At 36.9% G+C, this 23,333-nt stretch overlaps 1 protein-coding gene and 1 long non-coding RNA gene across 6 annotated transcripts in view; both read left to right on the top strand.

Moving 5' to 3' along the window:
* AKAP6 (A-kinase anchoring protein 6) overlaps window positions 1–23,333 on the top strand; it is a 571,209-nt gene that overhangs the window by 360,959 nt on the left and 186,917 nt on the right. The gene's annotated exons all lie outside the window — the stretch shown is intronic.
* On the top strand, window positions 15,838–22,324 carry LOC145528862 (uncharacterized). The gene is made up of 2 exons (XR_014070747.1): window positions 15,838–18,879; window positions 21,197–22,324. It is a non-coding gene; the product is annotated as an uncharacterized LOC145528862 (long non-coding RNA).

Genomic DNA, 23,333 nt, shown 5'->3' with positions numbered 1-23,333 from the left:
ATATGTAGTTCATAACTGAAGACTCCTCAGTGCAGCAACTACATCGTAAACTTCTTTGTTTTGCTCACTTTAAACATTATTTGAACTAAAGATATATATTTTAAAATTTTAAATTGGTTGATATATAATACTATTATTAAAGGCAGAACTCTATCTTCTCATCTTTTATGATATTCTTTTTCTCTTTACTGTGTAATGGCACAATCTTATCTTACCATTTGATCTTCCTTTCTACAGTTCTCTCCCATTTCCTTTGCCTCTTGGCTTTTACTGTAAATAAAACAATCTGTAAAAGAGCCATTTCACCTATTTCTCCCCAAATAACTAGTAATTTCTATGATAAAGAATAAAAAAAGTGTGATTTTTAATGTTTTTTGTATTTCCTTGAGTCACTTAATTATTTTAATAGGTTGTTAGTTTTTTTGGGGGGGGGCAGAGGTTGGTCTCTATTTGAACAGACTTTCTGAAAAAATACATTCTGAGTTGCTTTGAAAAAGAATAAAAGCATCTAATGTGACTTAGCAGCTGACCAGCACACTGGTTGCTGAAATTTGTAGTCTTTGCTCTAAAGTTCTCTAACAAGATTAGGTGAGATTGAACTGAGAAGGTAAAGGTTTCTAAACTGACATAAATTCAAAGAGCAGAACTAGATCATGATACTGTTTGAATCTCTAACAAAGTCTAATCTTTGACATGTTATAGATGGTGCACCATAATCTGTGTGCATACACATCCTTCTAGTAAATGATGAATGAGGTGTAGCTAACATAATGCACTTTATTATATTCTTTTATACCCTTCTAGACCTTTATAGGAAAATAGGGTTGGGGAGCTCTGCCTTGTAAAATGACTCAGATCACTTCTCTGGAACAGAATCTATATATGCATTTTTCCAAAACAGCTTGGTCACATTTGTTTCCCTACTGTCATTCATTTGGTGCTTCTTCTGGCTGCCACTAGAAAGATAGGGGGAAATACCAAATTTCACTGGATAGTTCCATCTGCCTAAAACTACTAAAACCAATAATTTGATATGGAACTCTTTGGTCCATTTGTGAAACCAGATGTGAGACAAAGAAATAGCTCAGCATTGCCCTTCTTTGGGATTGGAATGAAAACTGACTTTTTCCAGTTCCGTGGCCACTGCTGAGTTTTCCGAATTTGCTAGCATATTAAGTACAGTGCTTTAACAGCATCATCTTTTAGGACTTGAAATAGCTCAACTGGAATTCCATCACCTCCACTAGCTTTGTTCTTAGTAATGCTTCCTAAAGCCCCCTTGACTTCACACTCTAGAATGTCTTGCTCTACGTGAGTGACCATGCCATCATGATTATCCAGGTCATTAAGACCTTTTTTGTATAGTTCTTCTGTGTATTCTTGTCACCTCTTCTTAATCTCTTCTGCTTCTGTTATATCTTTGCCATCTCTGTCCTTTATTGTGCCCATCTTTGCATGAAATGTTCCTTTTATATTTATAATTTTCTTGAAAAGATATCTACTCTTTCCTATTCTATTGTTTTCCTCCATTTCTTTGCCTTGTTCACTTAAGAAGGCTTTCTTATCTCTCCTTGCTATTCTTTGGAATTCTGCATTCAGATGGGTATATCTTTCCCTTTCTCCTTTGCCTTTTTCTTCTCTTCTTTTCTCAGCTGTTTGTAAAGCCTCCTCAGACAACCATTTTGCCTTTTTGTATTTCTTTTTCTTGGGAATGGTATTGATCACTGCCTGCTGTACAGTGTTATGAACCTCCGTCCATAGTTCTTCAGGCACTCTGTCTATCAGATCTAATCCCTTGAATCTATTTGTCACTTCCACTGTATAATCTTAAGGGATTTGATTTAGGTCATACCTGAATGGCCTAGTTGTTTTCCGTACTTTCTTCAATTTAAGTCTGAATTTGGCAATAAGGAGTTTATGATCTAAGCCACAGTCAGCTCCTGGTCTTGTTTTTGCTAACAGTATGGAACTCCATCTTCGACTGCAAAGAATATAATCCATCTGATTTCAGTATTGACCAACTGGTGGTGTCCATGTGTAGAGTTATCTCTTGTGTTGTTGGAAGAGTCATCTCTTGCATCATCTCTTGCATTGTTGTGTTTGCTATGACCAGTGTATTTTCTTGGAAAAACTGTGTTAGTCTTTGACCTTAAATATCTTGATTCATAGACCTAACATTGCCCGTTGCTATGCAATATTATTCTTTACAGCTTTGGACATTACTTTCACCATCAGACACATCCATAACTGAGCATTGTTTCTACTTTGGCCCAGCTGCTTCATTCTTTCTGGAGCTGTTTCTCCACTCTTCCCCAGTAGAATATTGGACATTTCTGGGGTAATGGGGTTCTCGAGGCAAGAACACTGAAGTGTTTTCCTATCTAAAAACAACAACTACATGATATAAACTCATGATTCTAGTGCTGAGCGAGCTCAGTAGTATCAGTGATATTGACTCTTATAGGATAATGCCAGCCAGCTTAATGTGTTGGAATTTACCCCATTACCCAAGACTTCAGAGGTTCCGGAACTTGACCTCTTGTGTACTTCAGTTCAGTTCAGTTCAGTTGCTCAGTCGTGTCCGACTCTTTGCAACCTCATGAATTGCAGCACGCCAGGCCTCCCTGTCCATCACCAACTCCCAGAGTCTACCCAAACCCATGTCCATCGAGTCAGTGATGCCATCCAACCATCTCATCCTCTGTCGTCCCCTTCTCCTCCTGCCCCCAATCCTACCCAGCATTAGGGTCTTTTCCAATGAGTCAACTCTTCGCATGAGGTGGCCAAAGTATTGGAGTTTCAGCTTCAACATCAGTCCTTCCAATGAACACCCAGGACTGATCTCGTTTAGGATGGACTGGTTGGATCTCCTTGCAGTCCAAGGGACTCTCAAGAGTCTTCTCCAACACCACAGTTCAAAAGCATCAATTCTTCGGCGCTCAGCTTTCTTCACCGTCCAACTCTCACATCCATACATGACCACTGGAAAAACCATAGCCTTGACTAGACGGACTTTTGTTGGCAAAGTAATGTCTCTGCTTTTAAATATTCTATCTAGTTTGGCCATAACCTTCCTTCCAAGGAGTAAGCGTCTTTTAATTTCATGGCTGCAATCACCATCAGCAGTGATTTTGGAGCCCCAAAAAATAAAGTCAGCCACTGTTTCCCCATCTATTTGCCATGAAGTGATGGGACCAGATGCCATGATCTTAGTTTTCTGAACGTTGAGCTTTAAGCCAACTTTTTCACTCTCCTCTTTCACTTTCATCAAGACGCTCTTTAGTTCTTCTTCACTTTCTGCCATAAAGGTGGTGTCATCTGCATATCTGAGGTTATTGATATTTCTCCCGGCAATCTTGTGTACTTAGCAAGTGTTTTATACTGAACCCCCCTTTTGATCACACATTGTTTCTCCTCTTCACAAACTCTTCTGAGAATTACATATTTATAAATTAGCAGCTTTCTGGATCATACTACACGTCCTCATGAATGAAATTATTGTGTCACAAGTTTTTCTTCCAAGTAAATTAGATTAACATGACAACAGAAAACAAAATGTATTTTTCAAATTGGCATTAAGTAGTGCTAATGTGGCATTTTAGAATGAAAGCAAATCATCTCATTTCCTAATAATTGAGAATTTTATAACCATTACTGTTAATCAGTAATTGAAACATTTCCCCCATTTTTGGGGGGTGAAGGCTAAGAATTATTAACTGTGTAATATAGAACAAAGAGAACAGTGATGTGAACAAAGATATCAGTGGATAAAAGTAAATTTGATGTACTGAGTGTTTTTTCTTCCTTTGTAATTACTTCTGTGTTCTATCTAATTGTGAAGTAGTTTTCAGTTGTATTCCTGCTTCACAGCTTTGACAAATAACATCTTCTGTCATTATCTGCAGATTCTTTTAGTCTTAGTTGTATACAAAAAGCTTAATGACTATTCTCTTTTGACTAATACACAAAAGGGAAATCAGGTGAAAGAGTTTGAAGATAGAATTTCTTTGGAAATCTTGCATTTTAAGTAGTTGTTGTCTTACAACATCCTCTTTCAATGAATACTTTGAAATAGAAACTCCTGTTGTGTGTACTTTTCCTAGGCAATCAATAGTTCTCTCTCTTTCTTCCTATAACTGGTGAAATTGGATATTAGGAAGTATGGGCACATGTGTTCTCCTAAAAGGGAAATGGTTTGGGGATATTGTACTAACGGTATAATCATCAACAACAGCATCAAACAATGGTTATTAAGCTTCATTTGTAGGCATGTGAACTGCCTAACCAACAGCCATTTTCCTCATCTTGTTTCCTAACAGAATAACATATTTTGTCTACATACCCACCTTCTTCCATACTAGGTGGGCGAAGTGGAAAAGTGACAGTGAAAGTGTTCGTCACTCAGTCATGTCCAACTCTTTGCAACCCCATGGACTGTAGCCTGCCAGGCTCCTCTGTCCATGGAATTCTCCAGGCAAGCATACTGGAATAGGTTGCCATTTCCTTCTCCAATGGACCCCATTCTCCAGCCCAGGCAATTAACCATGATGAGTTACCAGATAACCACAAGGGCCACCCTTGCCATGGTAATGATTGGTTGAGGCACAGTCAATTTATGCCCTTCTGACCAGTGACATATGAAGAGAAGTCTCTGCCTAGGTTTTCTTCCTTATGGAAAGAGACAAACAGGAGGAAAAGATTCCCTTTAACAGTTCTGGATACTTTCAAAAGGACAAGAAGCTGACCTGTATAGTTTTGTCACTGGGAATAGAGCTAGTTGAGGACAGACTTATGTGCCAAAGATGACAAAGGGGAAAGATGGATTCCTTAGATCATTGAACAGCTGCATTAACTAAGCCTGGACCCATCCTACCTTCAGCATTTTTAATATTTCCCTCTTTTTCCAGCCTTCTTCTGTTAGTGGAGTTGGAATTTTCTCTTATTGGGAACACAAGCACCCTAGGCAACAAATTCACTGTTTAAATGAATAATTATAGACTACTGTTCTATTATACTGTTTGAATCTTTCTCTACCTATTACTTCTCAAAATACTTTCTTTTACTTCTTCCCTTATACTACTTCTGATACTGTTAAACTATCATCTTTTTTTTAACCTCTTACTTTTCAACTCTTTGCTCTGTGATAACTTTAGCAACAGTCACTCTATTGAAATAAGGTTCACTGGTGTTCATGCATGATTTTGGTTACCAAATAAAACAATCTCTGAGTCTCAGTTCCCTAATTTATAAATAAAACGTTTAATCTTAATTAGTGGGTTGTTTTAATGGAAACATTTTCAAACTAAATGTTATTCATAATCCCGTACAAAACAGAAAACCAAGTGAAATTTCCTGATTGACTCAGAACCCGGAGGCTCCGTCCCCTGCTTGCTACCATCTAGACCTTGTATAGCCCTCACTGTCCCCAACCTCTGCAGAGCTCACAGCTTCCACCGGACAAAGTTCTGAAACTAGCCTCTCAGTTTGAACTTCTTGTCAGTGCTGTTTTTTCATTTGCACTGTGACTCTCCTATCCAGGATGCTTCTGTGGTTTTCCATTGCTGCCTGTCAAGTTCTATCCTTTTCAGCATTGTTCCTTTGAGCCTGTCTTCCTTTGCTGGAGTTACACAGGACTACTTCTAGTCTCCAAAACTGCTCAGTTTGTCCTTTTTTTCTGTGCTCTTCTCATTCTGCTTCTTACATCTTTCCCATCTCTACCTGTTCAATCCTTTCTACTCCCACCCAATAACTCTCTTAGTCAAATGACTCAATTTTCTGCATGTTCCCATAGCATTTGTACCTCAATTATAGTACATATCACATTATGTTTTTGAGTTTTATATTAAAGATGTTCTTCAGGCTGTTTGCTCTCTGAAGGTGGGGAACTATTTCTCATTCATTGTTCTGTACACTGTGGTGCTCAGCCTATGTCTCTTAAAGATTACTCTTAAAAATGCTTGTTAATGAACAAAAAATTTACAACAGAAATCAAAATCCTTCAATTATGTGGTTATTCTTTAGATTATTTGTTAGTGCCTTAAATATTTGTACCAGCTTTGTAAACTGATCTATATCCTCTGAGGTTATGTAGATTAAATTGATTAAATTTAATTGATATGATAGAATCTAGGCCAGTTATATAAAACTAAAGTGAAATATCTTTTTAATTCAAAATATTTTATAGCTGCACTTTATAATTTTAAAAAAAGGAAACACAAAGCAACTTATGTCTGTGTTTGGAAATTTGCCTTTTCTTGACATTTTAAACAGTTATTTATGAGTTAGCTAGCTCACTGACATCCTAAACATACACTAATAAATATAATAATATTGTAATTTTAAATTTTCATTTAAATAATTGTTATTTTGCTCCCAGGGAGGACAATGAAACATGTAATTTCAGTAAAGTATACCTCTTTTTGTATGTATTTTTCTGTTTCTTATAATTTCTATAAGATTATCATTCTTTTCTAGAGTATGTTTGAGAATTCAATTAAGTTTAATTAATCTGAGTTACAAAAGTTGATGAAGGAGAGAATGTACCATTCTGTTAAGCTGTTTAGTTTCTGTTACTTCATTTTGGTTATTTAGTGCTTCATAATTTTGTGAATACCTTTAGTTTTGGATGAAGAAAAGGTATGATGATTTGGTAAAGTTTATATTTCAGGCAAACTGTATTAAGAGTATATCCCATGATACAGTAGTGATAATATAGTGATTAATATGCTTTGGAAGGAAAAAGCCCAAATAAATTTAGTAGGTATTTTTTTCCTGAGACTAATGCTATCAATTATTTTCATAAGCAGAGAAGAACTGACATTGAGACTAGAAATAATGACGGAGACAAATAGATATATTTCAGAATTAGAAATCTGAGGCTTAACATAAGTCCGTATATCCACACACTATAGACAAACGGGAGGTTCTGTCCCCAGGGATCATAAGTCAGAGAATCCCTTCTCTGCACCTGTGTGATCATCTGCCAAGAAGGTGCAATAATGCTGCCTCCCTCCCTCACAAGGTTGTTGATGTGGTCAGATGATAGACATGGAAGTACCGTCAGAGTTGGATGGTTGACCAGTTGTACATAGCTAAGAGCAGAGATATTTCGTACATTCCCAATCTCTTATAGTTTCAGCCAGGGTAGGAGTCTAACTCCCTTTTCTCTTGCAATGGTGAGTGTGTGGGGGCTGGGACATCACTGGGTTACAGCGAGGAGCCGTGAGTGGGACATGGAATGGAGGAGAATCACCTCATTCAGGGAGAAGTCGAGCATGAGAACCAAAGACACAGTCTGAAGCAAGGACTGAATCCACGACTGGAGTCGGAAGAAATGGATGTGAAAAGGAAAAACAGTACTTCTAATCTGAAAATAGCCACTTTGAGGCACCAATCCTCAGAGCCAGATGCATCACAGTAGGGACCCTGGGTGGTACCACAGGTAGGTAGTGGCGGTAGGACCTGTTAAGGTGCCAGAAGAATCAGTCCTAGCACAGCCATGCCTTCCACACACCATCCTGGAATTTCTGGAATTCCTGGAATTTCTCTTCAGTGCAAAAATACAGATCCTATAGACCCCACAGACTCAGTATGTGATATCTTCATACTTTTTGAACTGTAGCATTATACTCTTAGGTGACTAGATCCTGAGTTTAGTGATTTAGGATCTGAACTCCTGAATTATGATTTTATGTTTGTTATTATTGGGAATAACTAGTATGATATTTTTTCAGGGGTCTTTGAGGTTTAAGATTTTATTCATATGTATTTAGACCTCTATAGTAAATTGTTTCTGTGACTTACATTCATTACTTACTCTTGGTAGGTCTAGTATTCATAGGGTAACATTTAAAACATACCAGTTGGCATTGAGCACTAATTTAGCTGCTGATCTCTTTTCCCTTCCCACATCCCATGACTCTTTGCCATTAATTCTGTAGGACTCAGTTTAAATCAGGAAAGGAAAATAGCTTACTTAAAAATGAGTGCAGTCAGGGAAAGGCTCTGGCTCTTCTGGCCTTGCTCTTAGGAGCCTCAGTAAATTTCTTTCTGCAAAGTATTTGATTCTTGTTGCTTTACCTACCAGCCTTGCCTCAGTGAGATTAGTCCCTGAAGATGAGAGAACTCTGACCACAGTTACAGACAGAGAAGACTCGAAAGAGGATAAGATAAGGAAGCTTTTTTCAAATAGGTTTACCTATTTCAGCATATATGGCCTGGTCTTTAAACTCCCAACTCATAAAACAGTATTTCCTGTCCTAGTAATTTCTGTATCTTGGTCTCCTAACAAGCAGGGAGCAGTAAGTGGGTTTCACTGTCTGTCTACAACTGACTGCCCTGACTGTGTTAATCAGCATCTGCTCTTAGAAGCATGGAAACCCTGGGGGATTAGTGCCTGGCAGAGTCAGTAAATTGGTTGGTTTGTGCAAACTTGGGAGAGAGTAGAGTGGCAAAATGACTTAACTGTGGCAATGTGAGAAGAAGTGGTGTTGAAAGTGCCAAGGGACAAACTCCTACCAAGTGATAATGCCCCCTTTTAAACTGAGGTGTAGTTGATGTAAATAGTTGTATTGTGATTTTCCAATAAAACTATGTTTAAGTACAAGCTCATTTTAGTTCTTTTCAGTGCTAGTAAGCAGCTGTTTCATCTAGTGCAAATGAAAAGCAAGTCTTTGGGTTTTATGAGTCCAGGGGCCCATACAGTTGCAGAGAGCATTGGAAGATACTTCTGTTAGGTGGTTAGGTTTAGGCCATAAATGGCGACAGAGCACAGGACTAACAGAACAGATGAAAATATGCTGTTCAAGAAAAATAGGCTCCTTTTCATAAAACACATGACATACCTGCATCCTGCATAAGGACCTTATTAACAGAAAAGAAATGAAAAATGAGTCAGCATGCTTGTTGCCTAAACCTATCATAACGTTTTAAATTGCTTAAAGTTGTTGTTCCTAAAAAAGAAATTACAGTTATAGAGTGGCCCTTTTGGCTACTTGGCAAGATCTGTAATTCAGAAGGTTCAGGACTTAATTCTTAGGGAATTTTGTTTCACTTTTTCTATGTAAAAGGGTCACAGCATTTTATATATTACACAAAAATATGAGATGGGTAAGTCCCGAAAAAAACAAGCAGGTAAAAATAAAAGAACATACCTGTTTCTCAGTTTCATAAAACTGTAGTAGAGTACTAAGTAAGACAAACAACCTTATAATTAGAAAGAAAATTATGAGAAGTTATTTTTATTCTAAAAATCACATTAATGGCTTTGTCTGCAGCACAGTTATTACCAATTGCCATTAACTTGTTGGCACAAACAAGCTTAAAATTTATTTCACATTCTGTAGTCTAATAATTTTTTTGAAAAAGTGTGGCATTCAAATGGTGTAATTAAAACAAGTAGAATAATAAACATATATTTATGAAAGGTTGTATATGTATTTGTTTTACATTGAACAGATAATTTCTAGTGATTTTGTGAGTCATACAGTGAATAATTAAAATAAATTTAAATTCAAATATTACATTTCAATTTCCAATTTGGTGAACATAAGAAAATTATTATAAGTTTGTTTTCAATTCCTGCAAAGCATATTAAAATTAACTTTTCCTCCATTTAAGTAATGTATATAACTAAACTTCCTTCCTACTGTGAAACAGTTTCATTTATTGCTATTTGTAAACTGCCTAGGATAGATGCAGAGTGGATTGGGCTCCAAACTCCTTGAACAGTTTCTTTTGAAATAACACTACATACGTTAAGCTCAATTACACATCCAAACAGCCACAGCTCACTTTTGGTAATTTATTCATTGATTTAACATAGTACCCAGAAGAGCCATGCCTGCTGTCACTTTTGTAATATATTATGTTTTAAATATACTCATGCTCACCCATGCACACCATTAAGGTGTGCATAAACCTGTGTTTTTCTCTCTTGACAGCTATAAATGTTTGTTATTATTACACAAAACATATGTTCATGTTGTTTTTGTCTAAATTATTCTATCTGGGGCTATAAAGTTTTAATGTTATTAGTTGCCCTTAGAATTTTAATGTTTCACTGCTGTAACCTTCTTAGGATTTCTATGCAATTAAATAGAAACTATTTCACTGCAGCCTGGAAGAACAATATATTTTACAAAAAAAAAAAAAAAAAATAACCCTTCTTGCTCCATTTTCTTTCAGCGTAGTAAAAATGTTTTCTTGATAGTTTTTCTTGTTGGTCTATGGAAGCCTCACATGTGGTCATACCCAAGCCCCTACTTCATGCAGAATATAGACCATTACTCCTCTTGATCCTGGCATCTGCTGGAAAGACACAAGTTAAGCCCTATTTCAACCAAAGGGATGATATTTCACCAGCCCTTCAGGGGTCATTCCAGGTGTTATTTAGTGGGCCTGGCCCTACATGGTCCTGACTTTGGTCTAATATGTACAGAGACCAGTAAGGACGAAATGGAAAGTCCATTACAATACCAGCCAGGTATATGTTTAATTTGGATCAAGGCAATTTGTTTATTTACAAATCAGTGGACACACTCACATTTGGTTGAGCCATAGAGATGTTTTTCTGTTATGTCCCATCTCCTTTTTATACCCAGTTACTATCCTTGGCCTGGGCCTCTTTGTACAACCAAACTGGTCTTGAAATCTAATTTCCCACAGATTGAATCAGTGAATTGCAAGTAATTTGTATTTTACATATAAGGTCTTAAGGATATCTTGACTTGCTTGCCTATAATTATATAATTAATGTTGGTGGTGCCCATGGTACTCCAAGTCTCCCCACCCAGTGCTGGGGATGAGTAATATTGACTTTTAATGAACTCTCAGTCTCAAATTTACTTCTATGTACTCTACCTCCATTGTCATCGTCCTAAAATACATGTTGGATCACATCAAACTTCAGCTCAAAAGCCTTGCCACATGTAAACCTGAACTCCTTAACAAGGTATTCAGAATTATCTGTGACCCAGCCCCAAATCCCCTGGAGGACAGGCATGGCAATCCACTCCAGTATTCTCGCCTGGAGTATTCCCATGGACAGAGGAGCCTGGCAGGCTGCAGTCCATGGAGTCGCAACGAATCGGACAAGACTGAGCGACTAAGCACAGCACACAGCACAGCACATTCCCAAATCACTCTTCCAGGCTTATTGGCCCCTGGTTCTGTTGCTTTGACCATACCTCAGTCCTGCTTTTCCAGCACCACACTCAACTATAGGTCCAAGGCTATTTCCTTAAGAGTGTTCTTCTTTGCTTTCCATCAATTCAGACTCTGTTTCTCGAAAGTTCAGCTCAAATACTGCTTCATCCATTAGGCTCTTCCTAATTCTCCCTCGGGGCTTCCCTGGTGGCTCAGGTAAAGAATCCACCTGCTGATGCAGGAGATGCGGGTTCAATCCTTGGGTCAGGAAGATCCCCTGGAGAAGGAAATGGCAACCCACTCAAGTATTCTTGCCCGGGAAATCCCATGGACGGAGGAGCCTGGCAGGCTACATTCCATGGGGTTGCAAAAGAATCGGACACAACTTGGTGACTAAACAATTCTCCTTCAGTCAAAATTAATTGTATCAACTACATTCCTTCAACATGTTACTTCTGTGTGATTTCTCATATATTCCATTCTATCTTATTATTGTTTATTAGACTATAAACTCCTCAAGGGCAGGAACTATAGCTCTTTCATCTTTGTTTTCTTACCATCTTTGTTTTTTTGCACAGTGTATGATAGGTAATGCTTTGTTGGTGAATAGATGAACAATATTCTTTTTTTTCTCTTTCCTTTTTTTTTTTATCTTGAACTAATTGAGAATCACTGAACTATTAGATTGATATCAGCTGAAGTTTTATTCAATCTCCCTGCCTTTTTCCAGGTTTTATGGACATGAAAATAGACCTTATTTAGACAGAATCATACCAAAAAAGGAATTAAATATCTCTTCAGAGCAACACTGTATGTTAGTAGAAAAATCCTTGTTAATAAATTCTTTTGCTTATATCTGAAAGTACCATCAGATACTTACTTCGTCTTGATCTGTCCTCTGAGGAATCAAAGATGATCTGGCCTTTATTCTTTGAATAATCTCCTGCTATGGTAAAAATTTAATGTGAAAATCAGAGAAGCGAAATAAATGAACTTTGAACTAGGAGTATCTCATAAGCACTGCTTAACCTCAATTTGAGGACCAATTTGACTTGTAATAAAATTAATTATTTAGTAATCCGTGTTTGGTATTATTTTAGTTTTCTAGTTTGTGAGTTTGAGTTGCCACAAAAACTGAATTTATTTTCTACCAATTTGATCCATTCTTAATTAAGGTATAAAGTTTCAGAGCATTATAAGGAACGTATTATTTTTTCTTAAACAGTGCCCCCAAAATAACTTACATTATGAAATGACAATTTCTCAGTCATCTCAGTTGCTGAACCTACTAGGACATTATTTTAACAGAAAATTGGGTTAGTGTCCCTTCCCTTTTCTTCTTTGGCACAACCCAGAGTTAATGGCAGTCTCTGGAAACAGGAAAACAGGAAATGAAGTTCTTAAAGGATTTGTGGAAGTCTCTCTTGTTAAAATCACCCTTTTGGACTTTTCTTCTTTTTTGTCTCCCACATTTTCCAGTTTAACACCATTTGCAAAGCCCAGTTGGAAAGAGACTTAGAAAGCCACATTTAACTCCTTTCTAAGCTTTCTCTTTTTTTTCCCCTTCTTTAGAGTGGTCTCAAATCGTAGAGATTAAGGTTCTTAACAGGCAGCAGTCACTGCTCACGAATAGTAGACTGCCTCTAATTTACACTATTTTAATTGTATTTGAGGTTTTAAGAATTATATGGTGAACCTCTGCAGGGCAAAGGAAAGTGGACGGGTTGGTGTGGAGCCTGAGGAGCTTTCTCTTTTAGCAAAAGAAAAACCTGTAATGGAAAAACACAAAATTTGTTGAAGGATGGAGATAAGGGAATGGTAAGTCAAGGTGCTTGGTTACACGATAATCTCCCAGAGAGTACTCATTACTGCTAAATCATTGACTGTGTTACAGGAAGGTGTCTCACTGAGGAAAGGGTCAAGGAGGTCAGTTATCTGGTGGTAATGACCATAGCGGTCATTAAGAGGGTATTAATGCCATTAAGAATAGAACTTTAACTTTTTATTGAAGTTTTTATTTAAATGATATTAACTTTAATGCAACTTTTAATTGAGGTGCAACCATCCAAATTCTACAACCGGGCACCACAAAGTAATGAACATAAAATTACATGTTCTTCTGATGGGTTGATGGGTCTTTATTAGAGTTTCAAGGGCCTCCACAGAGCTGTTATTAGACGCAAACCTCTCTAAAGTCTTCTATTAGAATTAGGGCTGGCTGATTGATTCCAGGAAATAATTTCAACGTGGACCACTGAAAGGAAACAAAAAGAAGGAGGGAATAATAAAAGGAAGGAAATTTTTTGTTTGTTTTTGCCTTTTTTTTTTTTAAGTGAAAGGATCTATTTATATGGCTAGGTTTGGGTGCATTTACCAAGCCTTTAAGGTAACACAATACACATCTCCCTTCTTTCCTATCTTTCTTCTGTTTTTCCCTTTATCTCCAACTGAAGAGTAACACCCCCCAAAGGCATTTTTTTTTCTTTCAAATTTTAACAATAGCGCATTTCTCTTAAGAATTCCATACAGCTGTGTGTTCTAACAGGGTAGCAGTACCTGTGAAAAGTCAAAATAAAATAAAGTTTATTAAAATATTTAAGTTGAGAAAACCAACGTGAGAATTAATACCAGAACTTTACCATCCATGATTTATAAATAAGCTGTCTTCTAAATAAAAACCTTGACTACCTGCAGTTTAGGTCTCTTGGAGAAATGGGAGGGATGTGCAGTTTGGGGAGGAAATCTTCTATCACTCCTTTTCTAGGAACAAAAGAGAGAGATGGCAATTTCAAGGTTCATAATTTTACCTCTTTGAGCCAAGAGGGAAAGAGCTATGGGTAGTGAACAATCTCACAAACAAAGTCATCCATACCTAAAATCTTTTGTTTCGGCGCAATCATAAACTTCGTGAAGATTTGGTATTAAGTTGTTTGGCTGCCATTTTACAACAAAGAAACTTGCTAAAGGAATTGATAATAGTCTTTTCTTCCTTGGGAAAGGATGTAAACTACTTTGCATTTTTGGTATATAGCCAGTGTTTTGTCATTTAGACATGTCACATTACTATGAAAACATTGTGCATCATAGCACAGCATAACTATGTGCTTTGCTGAAGTGCTAGTTTCTTGGGGAAAAAAAGAGAGAGAAAGAAATGAAAAAGGAAGGCATTTATATATTTATATTTATTACATTTATATATTTTATACTTATATGTGAAATGTGAAAATTTTCAATGTGAAAATCATACAGCGTATTTTTTGCCCAGGAGCCAATAGAAGTAAGCTCTTAACCTAGTCCCATGTCTCTGGATGCCTGGGTGTAAGTGGGCTTCTTTCATAAGTAGCAGAAAGCAACCTTAAGCTTTTTTCTAATCAGAAAACATTCATGTAAGGTTACGACATGTTCCAGTGCACATAGTTGCCTGTAAGCATTCATTTATCAGGAAGCTGGAAGGACTAGACCTCAGATTCTTAAGCACAACCAAACTTCAGTGACTTGAAATTATGTCTTTTTAAGAATGGTAATACTCTGCCATATTACATTGACCAACCAAAGTATTAGTTTGGGACCTCTACATGAGAAGGAAAAAATCTGCTTCCCAATAGCTAGGTGATCATGACCATTTAATTGTGATTCCTGGAAATTTATTACTCTAATATATCAATTTCTCTTCTCCTGTGTGTAAACCAAGGCTATAGTTTTCAACTGCCTCTTCTTGTTCACATTAAATAAAGTTGTCAAAATTTAACAAGTTAATTTTAAAATAGAAGATCTAATCTCATTTTAAACTTGAGTTTTTAGAAGATCTTATTTAATAGGCCCATTTAATTTACTTCAGGCCATCTTTAAACTGAAATTAGAAATAAGATTCCAGATGAGAATGTAAGCAAGCAGCTTTTTGTATTGTTCAACATTTAGAAATGAAAGATTTTTTTCAACTATAAAAAGGATATAATGGAAATTGCCTCATGTTGCTATTATGGAAAAGAAAGCAATATGATGCATTACTTGTAGAATTTGATGAAAAACCTGTAAATGCAATGAAGTTGGGTATCAGCACTGGTTTTATTTTCCAAGACTTATTTGTAATAATTTAGTTCAGGGAAGAAAGCAAGATGGTTTTGGACCAGAGAAAAAATATTTTTATGAAAGTGAATGTCACCTGCTAGGACTTAGATGCAAGCACTAACCCCAACCGAAGTGAAATTATAACCTGATAATGTATACCTCCAATATTCCTTCAAATTTAAAAAGTAAGCCCTTCCATACAGAATGTATAAAGTTTGTGTAACAGTTTCTTGATTCAAAGGGATTAGTTCTTTCAATGTTCTAGACAATTTATTCTTCCTTCTTTTATTAACAGTAATGGATATTCATTAAAGAAAACTGGAAACTACAGTAAACAATAAAAAAGAAATAAAGTCATAACTACTTTATCATTGAATTGTAAGGATGGCTAAACATTTTTATGTATATTATTTCATTCTAGTCTTTTTTCTATTTCCAAAAACTTTGGTAAATTTTTAAAAATTCACAGATTATATAGAAATTTAAATTAGATCAAGATATTTTATACTTCATATTAAGAAACATGCTTTCCATGACTCATTTTCCACAAATGGCATTTCATCTGTTTGAGAGATTTGTTCTCATGTTTAAAATCTCACATTGTGCTTGAAATATCCCATCTATTGTTTACCATGTTATTTTTAGAAAATTATTCTTTGAGCACCCTATGTATGTTGTTATGCAAATGAACTCATGATGTTAAAAAGACAGGTTTTATATTTACTAATTTCCCACTTTTCAGAATGCTTTCTTGAATAGTTTATGATTTCATGATTGGATTTCATGATTGAATAGTTTATGATTTTTTAAGATTGAGATTGGTTAGATTTTAAATAGGTTTTACAAATATAGCAAAACAGAGTTAGTAAACACTATATATTACAGTTATGCAGTTGTACAAAACTAGGAGAAATACATTTATTGATCTCCTGAGAGCAGTAATTGCAGCATGAAGAGATGGGATTCTATTCGCGTTCTTCCAGTGTGTCAAAGTTTGTAGCTATGATTAAGCCAGCACTCCAGCATTTCACCAATAAGTTGCAACTCGTAAGTCTATTTGAGCTACTGTTTGGAAAGTAGCCTTTTGAATACACCATAGAAGTTGCCACATAAATGAGATGTTTCAAATGATTTAAAAATTTACTGCAGCATTTTGATTGTCAATTTAGGTAAAGATCTTCAGAAAGCAAATACAATATACCCTAGATGTGGTATCCTGTGGGTTGTCAATGTTCTTCTATAAACACGATTACATGTAGTAGATCATTATAGTACAAAAGAAAGCTTCTTAGACCTTTATGAATTCTAATAACATTCTATGGTATTTAGGAAATGGCATTTTAGATGATTGGGAGTGAGACAACTTTCTTTTTCTAATGTTAGAATTTTCAGCATTATATTCATTCTCCCCTTCCCCCTGACCTGTGTGCCCAGAACTTAAAAACATTTGTTTAAGAAAAGTAGGTGAGGATGGGAAGCGGGACATCTGTTTTGCTATGAACCATTGACAATGACAAATAATTATTGACCATCTTATACAAAAAAAAAAAACAAACTGAATTCTTTGTATATGCCTTTAAGTAAAAGTTTAGGAGCTTTTGCTATGTAGGAGGAGTTTAACTGCTAGAATGATGAATCAATTTATTTATCCATTTACAAATATTTATTAAGTACTTCATACCTACCACACATCCCAATATGTTGTCTTCCTTAGACTTTCAAGTTGTGTTTTCTGGAAAAACTTGTACTCTCCTTGAAAGATTTGGTAAGATTGTAAGAAAGGAAAGAGATCATTTTCTAATGGAATGTCAGGCAAAACTGATCTTTAATGGGAATGTTCTAGTATCACCAAACTTTGTGCTCAGATGAAGTTGTGAATTTGCAGAGATATGCATCTCTGTTTAAGAATTCAAACAGGAAATCTTGATGTGGAGCTGGGAAGGGAATCAACGAACCAGGCTTTGGACCAGTTAAACAGTGACCTTTTGGAATGACCTTGGAAGCTGTAAATGATCAGTGGGGACAAGAGACTTGAGTGATAAAACCAAACAGTGTGAAGCTAAGATTCAGACTTTAGTTTTATAGGTTAAAAAATTCTAAAGAAAGGCTTGGAAATGACTCACCCTAAGGATATCATGACATCATTTTTATTTGTTTAATGATCTGCATATTTGTGAGTGACTTGTTTAGCACAGTTAGATAAAAATTCAACTGAGTAAATGTCAAATTGATTAAATTAAATGATTCATTTAATAAATTGGGCAACATCCTCTCTAGTAAATAGAAAGGAGCTCCACCAAGGTGTAGAAGAGGAAGGATCTTTAAAGGTAGAGAAGGGACAGAAAAAGGAAATTTTAGCAAAGGTCCCAGGAAAGTTTGCCCTCCTAAAGGATATAGCAAGTTAGTGCTGACCAGATAATTCCAGCTTGACTAGTTAAAGGTTACAATTCTGGGGGGAATTAAAACCAGTTAGGTTAGGTATTAAGTATTGGTTTGCTGACATGGGGTTTAGCACAAACAACTCCATTTTAGGCCTGCTGTCTCCTTTTTAACAGCCCCCAAATACACTTAGGTCAGTTTGTTTTTAACTATCACTCTTTGTATCACATGTGTTTTGTATACAGTTAGAATATTTTATTGGTCAGCAGCCTCAGAGAGTCAGTAGGTAAAATCATTTTAATTATAATACCATCTAGGATAGAAAATCAAGATGGTGTACACACATGTTAACTGGGTCCTTTCTCCATTTACTTTTCTAATTTAATTTGATTCTAATTGTAATGAAATGGTATAAAAGATTCATATCCCTGTCAATTCATATAAACTGTCTTTGTTTCATTTCTTAAGCTTTGACAGATTTCAGGCACAGGACAATAAAATTATAGAGCATAGGACTTTTACCAGAAAATATGGAATTAGAATAGCCGTTGTTCTCCTTAGGATGGAGCCCTCTATCTGGGGAGAACAAGACATTTTACCGCCTTCTATGAAGTTTATCATTTCGATCTGTTGCTGTAATTTACAGTGACAGCATCTGTAAAGAGCACAGGCTTCCTCTGGTAGATTGCATTATTTTTCCCACTATTCACTCCCCTTTCCTGTAAGAGGATTATACACCCCTGCTTCAGAACTGTGGGACTTGCAGGCCTCCTGTGTAGGGGGATGCAAACCTGCCCCGTTGACACTGAGCTTGAGCTTGGCTCTGTGACTTCCCTTTGACAACAGTAAGTGAGCAGATATTTTAAGAGCTATTGCCTGTCTTTCTCATCTCTCTGACTCTTTTCCTCTGCCACAAGAATAGCATGTCCAAATAGGCACTGCTCTTTCAGCCTGAAGCCTGGATCCAGGAATGAAGACAGATGGAGAAAACTCACAACTCACTCACAGCCATCCTTAGCAGACATGTAGCATAAGTGAGAAGTAAACATTTGGTTTTGTAAGCCCCTAACATTTGGTGGTTTAGTTCTAAATCACTTGTAAAGCAAAGTTTACTAAGTCAAATTACCAAAGGACTATAAGAGACATGGGTTCAATCCCTGGGTTGGGAAGATCCCCTGGAGAAGGGCATGGCAACCCACTCCAGTATACTTGCCTGCAGAATCCCATGGATAGAGGAGCCTGGCGGGCTACTGTCCATAGGATTACAAAGAGTTGGACACGACTGATGTGACTGAACACAGTCAAGTGTACCTCCATCCTCGTCAAACCAATCTGCACGTCTCTGCAACTCTGAGTCTTTCACCAACACTGCTCTCTTGCTTACAGACCTTCCCTGGCTCTTATTTCAAATTCAGACCTTTTCTATTTCTAAGGCATTCTACAATCTAATTCATACATCAAACACTTTCTGTTTTTACTCCACATAGGCTCCATCACTAGTTGGGTTAGTTTTTTCATTGTCCTCCAAGCTCCACCTGTATGTTCAGGGCATTAGAGTTTGAGGTACCTGCCACTGACTGCTGCTGCTGCTGCTGCTAAGTCGCTTCAGTCGTGTCCGACTCTGTGCGACCCCAATGACGGCAGCCCACCAGGCTCTGCTGTCCCTGGGATTCTCCAGGCAAGAACACTGGAGTGGGTTGCCATTTCCTTCTCCAATGCACAAAAGTGAAAAGTGAAAGTGAAGTCGCTCAGTCGTGTCCGACTCTTTGCGACCCCATGGACTGCAACCTACCAGGCTCCTCCGTCCATGGGATTTTCCAGGCAAGAGTACTGGAGTGGAGTGCCATTGCCTTCTCCGTGCCACTGACTAGCTGGGTGAATTTAAACAAGATATTCAGGCTACCTAAGTTTCAACTTCCCTATCTACAAAATGGGGATTATAAAAGAAACCAGCTCACAGGACTGTAGAAATAGCTGATGTTAGGCATGTAAGGTGCTCAGTGTGATCTCTGTTTCACAGTAGATGCTTAGTGTTACTTCGTATTACATTGTTGCCTTCACCTGGACTTCCCTTTTTCTTCCTTCTCATTTATCACAATCACTTCTAACCAAGCTTCAAGTTTGAGTTCAAAGCCTACTTTTTCTATGAAGTCTTCCCTGACAAATTTTTATGGTACTTTTACTTGCTCATTATTGCTTCTTCCTGGTTTTAAGCTTTTTGAAAATAGCAGTGAGTTTAAACTACCTTGAATCCTTCTATAGGCTGAGGACATCGTGGCTTTCAATTTAATTGATTGATAGTAATTTTTTGAGGTTATTCATTTTAACAGCTGATTACTTGGGTGGGGGGTAGAGTCAGCATAGCAATGACCATAGATTTAATGAAATACTACTTTCAGACCATTCTGAAAATGGTTAACATCTGGCATGTCATCCAGTTCTCTTCCTAAATACACTCAAACTTGAAAGAGTCAGGTAGCTATAACAATAGGGTTTGGTGTTGAGATAAAAACACGTCAAGAATTCAGAGATAAAGGAGGTGAGGCCCAGGCATTCAGTTTAGTTTTCAGTGTAGAGCTCTAGTGACCTCAGTACTACTGAGTTTAATCAGGGGAGTTTTGAAAGGGAAGATCATTTCTAGTTCAATGAAGTGTATGTTCTGCCAAAGTTAAGTTGTCTTATACTAATATTATTTGGGATTTTTTGCTGAGTGCTTTATTAATTGTTTTCAGATTCAAAAATCAAGTTACAGCCTTTCCAGGAAACTCCAGAAGTCAATTTATTTTAGTGAGGGAATAGGGGCATGGAAAAGTAGCTTGCCAATTCTCATACAACTGTAAAGAACAAGGAATTATGGAACGCTTGCTGTATGAGTCATGATCAGAGTAAAAGTCTTTGCTTTAGGGCTTAACATATGTATAAGTTATACACAGAAATGAGTAGCTGGGGCTCTGTGTTTGGATGTTTTATTGTCCACTTTAATTTGTATCATTCACTGCAGAAAAATCACAAAAAGCAAGCATATCCTCGATCCATCTCCAATTATAATAAAATTGAAAGTAATTTTAGAAAGTACTACCTTCAACTCTATTATTAATTTAGCTGTGGCTAAGAAGCTGCCTTGAAGCTGGGAGCTAGTATTGTGGCTAGGCTAGATGAATGAATTAGAACAGACTGAGGTTGAAGGACACCGGTGGAAACCGACAGCAATTACATTCACTGTACTGATACTCACGCTGGGGGAAAGAATGAATGTCAAGCCTTTTTATGGGAAAATGATTTTGTTTCACTGTACATATTTTACTAAACACATAAAGAATGTTGAGCATGGATAATTAATTATTGAGTAATTAATTTTTTAAAGTATGGATACATATGTGAAGGTTGTAGGAATATATATGTTAAGCCAAATGGTAGGAAAGGAGATTACTTCAAAGAACAGGGTGTTACAAAGCCATGTTTATTAGCTTTTGTGAAAACAATATGGTACTATTCAATTTGTTCTTTGCTTAATGTTGGTTCTCAAGACACCTGAAATCTACTACTAAGCTTACTGATTTATATGCAAATAGAGGGGGGTCGCAAAGAGTTGGACATGACTGAGCAACTGAACTGACTGACTGGTTTTCTAGCTCGGTTATACACGTATAAACTAGTGTTTGTAGGGACTTTGCACTTATTTTTAAAATTACTTAAAGGTGTCCCAGTAGTTGTTAGACATTTTAAACCAAAAATCTATATACCTTTAAAAATAACAGATTTTGAAATGTAGTAAATGGTACATGTGCTGAAATATCTACATACATATAATATAATTGCTGGCAATCAAATGACTTACCCATCAAAACAAGCAAATGATGCCTGTTTTACTATAAATTCATCGATGCTGTCTCATTAGGAGTGTTAATTTATCAAAACATCATTTGTTGCACTTGGAGGATGATAAAAAAAATTTCCTTAGGTGTATGACATATTTTGAAAAACATCCTTTGATGTTTGAGTTCAGATCAGGACAGCTAAATTAGAGAGAAGAGATTGAGAAGTAAATATTTGAGTCCCTCTGTATTGATCGGCACTATGAGTGGCACTGGTAGTTCAAAGTTCGGAAAATCACAGTCCTGGTCACCTTGTAAGTGGTGATAGTTGAGTGCGAGGGATGAACACATAACTGTGTGGTGGGAGCAGGACAGCGAGTCACAGTGGTGGGGAAGGGCACCCACACCAGGCATCACAAAGACTTGCTAGGTGGACTGTGCTGGAGCTGAGTTTTAAAGAATGAATAAAAATTAATCTGATGAAAGTGTACTTCCGGGAGTGGCCACGGCATGACAGTGTCAGGGAACAATAAGTAATTCCACTTGAGTGTGGAAGGAGGAGGCAGGGGCATGAGTAGAATGCCAGGGAGGCCAGCAAGGGCCAGACTGTGAGCAGACCTGTGTGATAAGTGCGCCCACTGAGCTTTAGTCTGACCATTGAGGGGCAGCTATGGAGGTATTAAAGCAAGGAAGTACATTGTTATATTTAAAATATTAATAGATAACCAACAAACCTCCTGTATAGCATGGGAACTCTGCTCAACCTTTTATAATAAGCTAAATGGGGAAAGGATTTGAAAAATAGATACACGTATGTGTATAACTTTGAATCACTTTGCTGTACACCTGAAATCAACATAGCATTGTTAATCAACTATACTCCAATATAAAATAAAAAATTTTGGAAAAAAAAAAAAGCAAGGGGTGATGTAATCAGCTGCGAAATTTAGAGGAGTCTTTGACAGCGGTAGGGAGCATGGATGGAAGACACAAAAATGCAGCCAGGGTAAGTAGTGAGGTGGGGCACCTCTCGATGAGCTGGAACAAGGCAGTATTCGTGGGAAAGGAGAGGAAAGAATGGGTCCAGAAGCTGTTACGGATGTAGAAGGATGTTGGCCTAGCCTGTCATCTCTAGTTACACTTTCCATCTCTATAAAATGAGAATAATGATAGTACTGTATACTCTATAGCATTCTTGAGAGGAGTAAATGTAAAGAATTTAACACAGACCCTGATACGTAGCATAAGTTCAGTGAATGTTAGCTTATGACACCATAATTTGGTAACCAATGGGAGGGAAGGGAGAATATAAGCAGTTGCTGGCTTTTGAAAGGAGGCACTGGGTAAACAACAGTGTATTCTGAGATAGATAATTGTGGAGGAGGGACAGATTCTGAAGGACAGAAACCAGATTACACTGGATTCAAGAACAAATCCGAGGTGAAAATGTGGAACAGACTATTCTAACAAGATATTGGGACAGGTAGGTGAAAAAAAAAAAAAAAGATCATAGACAAAGGGAGATGTTATGTAAAGATTTCTTTTGTTGTGCTATGTTTCTTGGGGGTTATTTGTAACATATGTACAAATATGTCCAATTGAGTTGAGTCAGAAAACAGTGGCAAGGGGATGATTGGAATAATAAACCCTGAGATTATGTTGGAAAAAACCAGGAAGCTGAAAGAGAGCTGATATATGGTCAGGGATTAGAATTATTCAAGACATGTCTGGAAAGAGTAAATGCATTAACAGTTCAGGGTGAGTGGGGATGGGAGAGGAAAGAGAAAGCACTGGGAGAATCAGAGAGATTGTGGTCAGAGAGTGGTGTACAGCAAAGCGATCAAAGTTATGGATGTTTACATTCACATCCTAGATACGGCAAGAATATGGTTATGAGATTGGACTGCTGTTTATTAGAATCAAAAA

This window comes from Giraffa tippelskirchi, chromosome 12 (assembly GCF_054371585.1).
Source record: "Giraffa tippelskirchi isolate mGirTip1 chromosome 12, T2T-mGirTip1v1.2.pri, whole genome shotgun sequence".
In the NCBI taxonomy this organism is placed as follows: domain Eukaryota; kingdom Metazoa; phylum Chordata; class Mammalia; order Artiodactyla; family Giraffidae; genus Giraffa; species Giraffa tippelskirchi.
The sequence above is the reverse complement of the archived record's forward strand: the minus strand, read 5'-3'. Positions and strand labels throughout refer to the sequence as shown.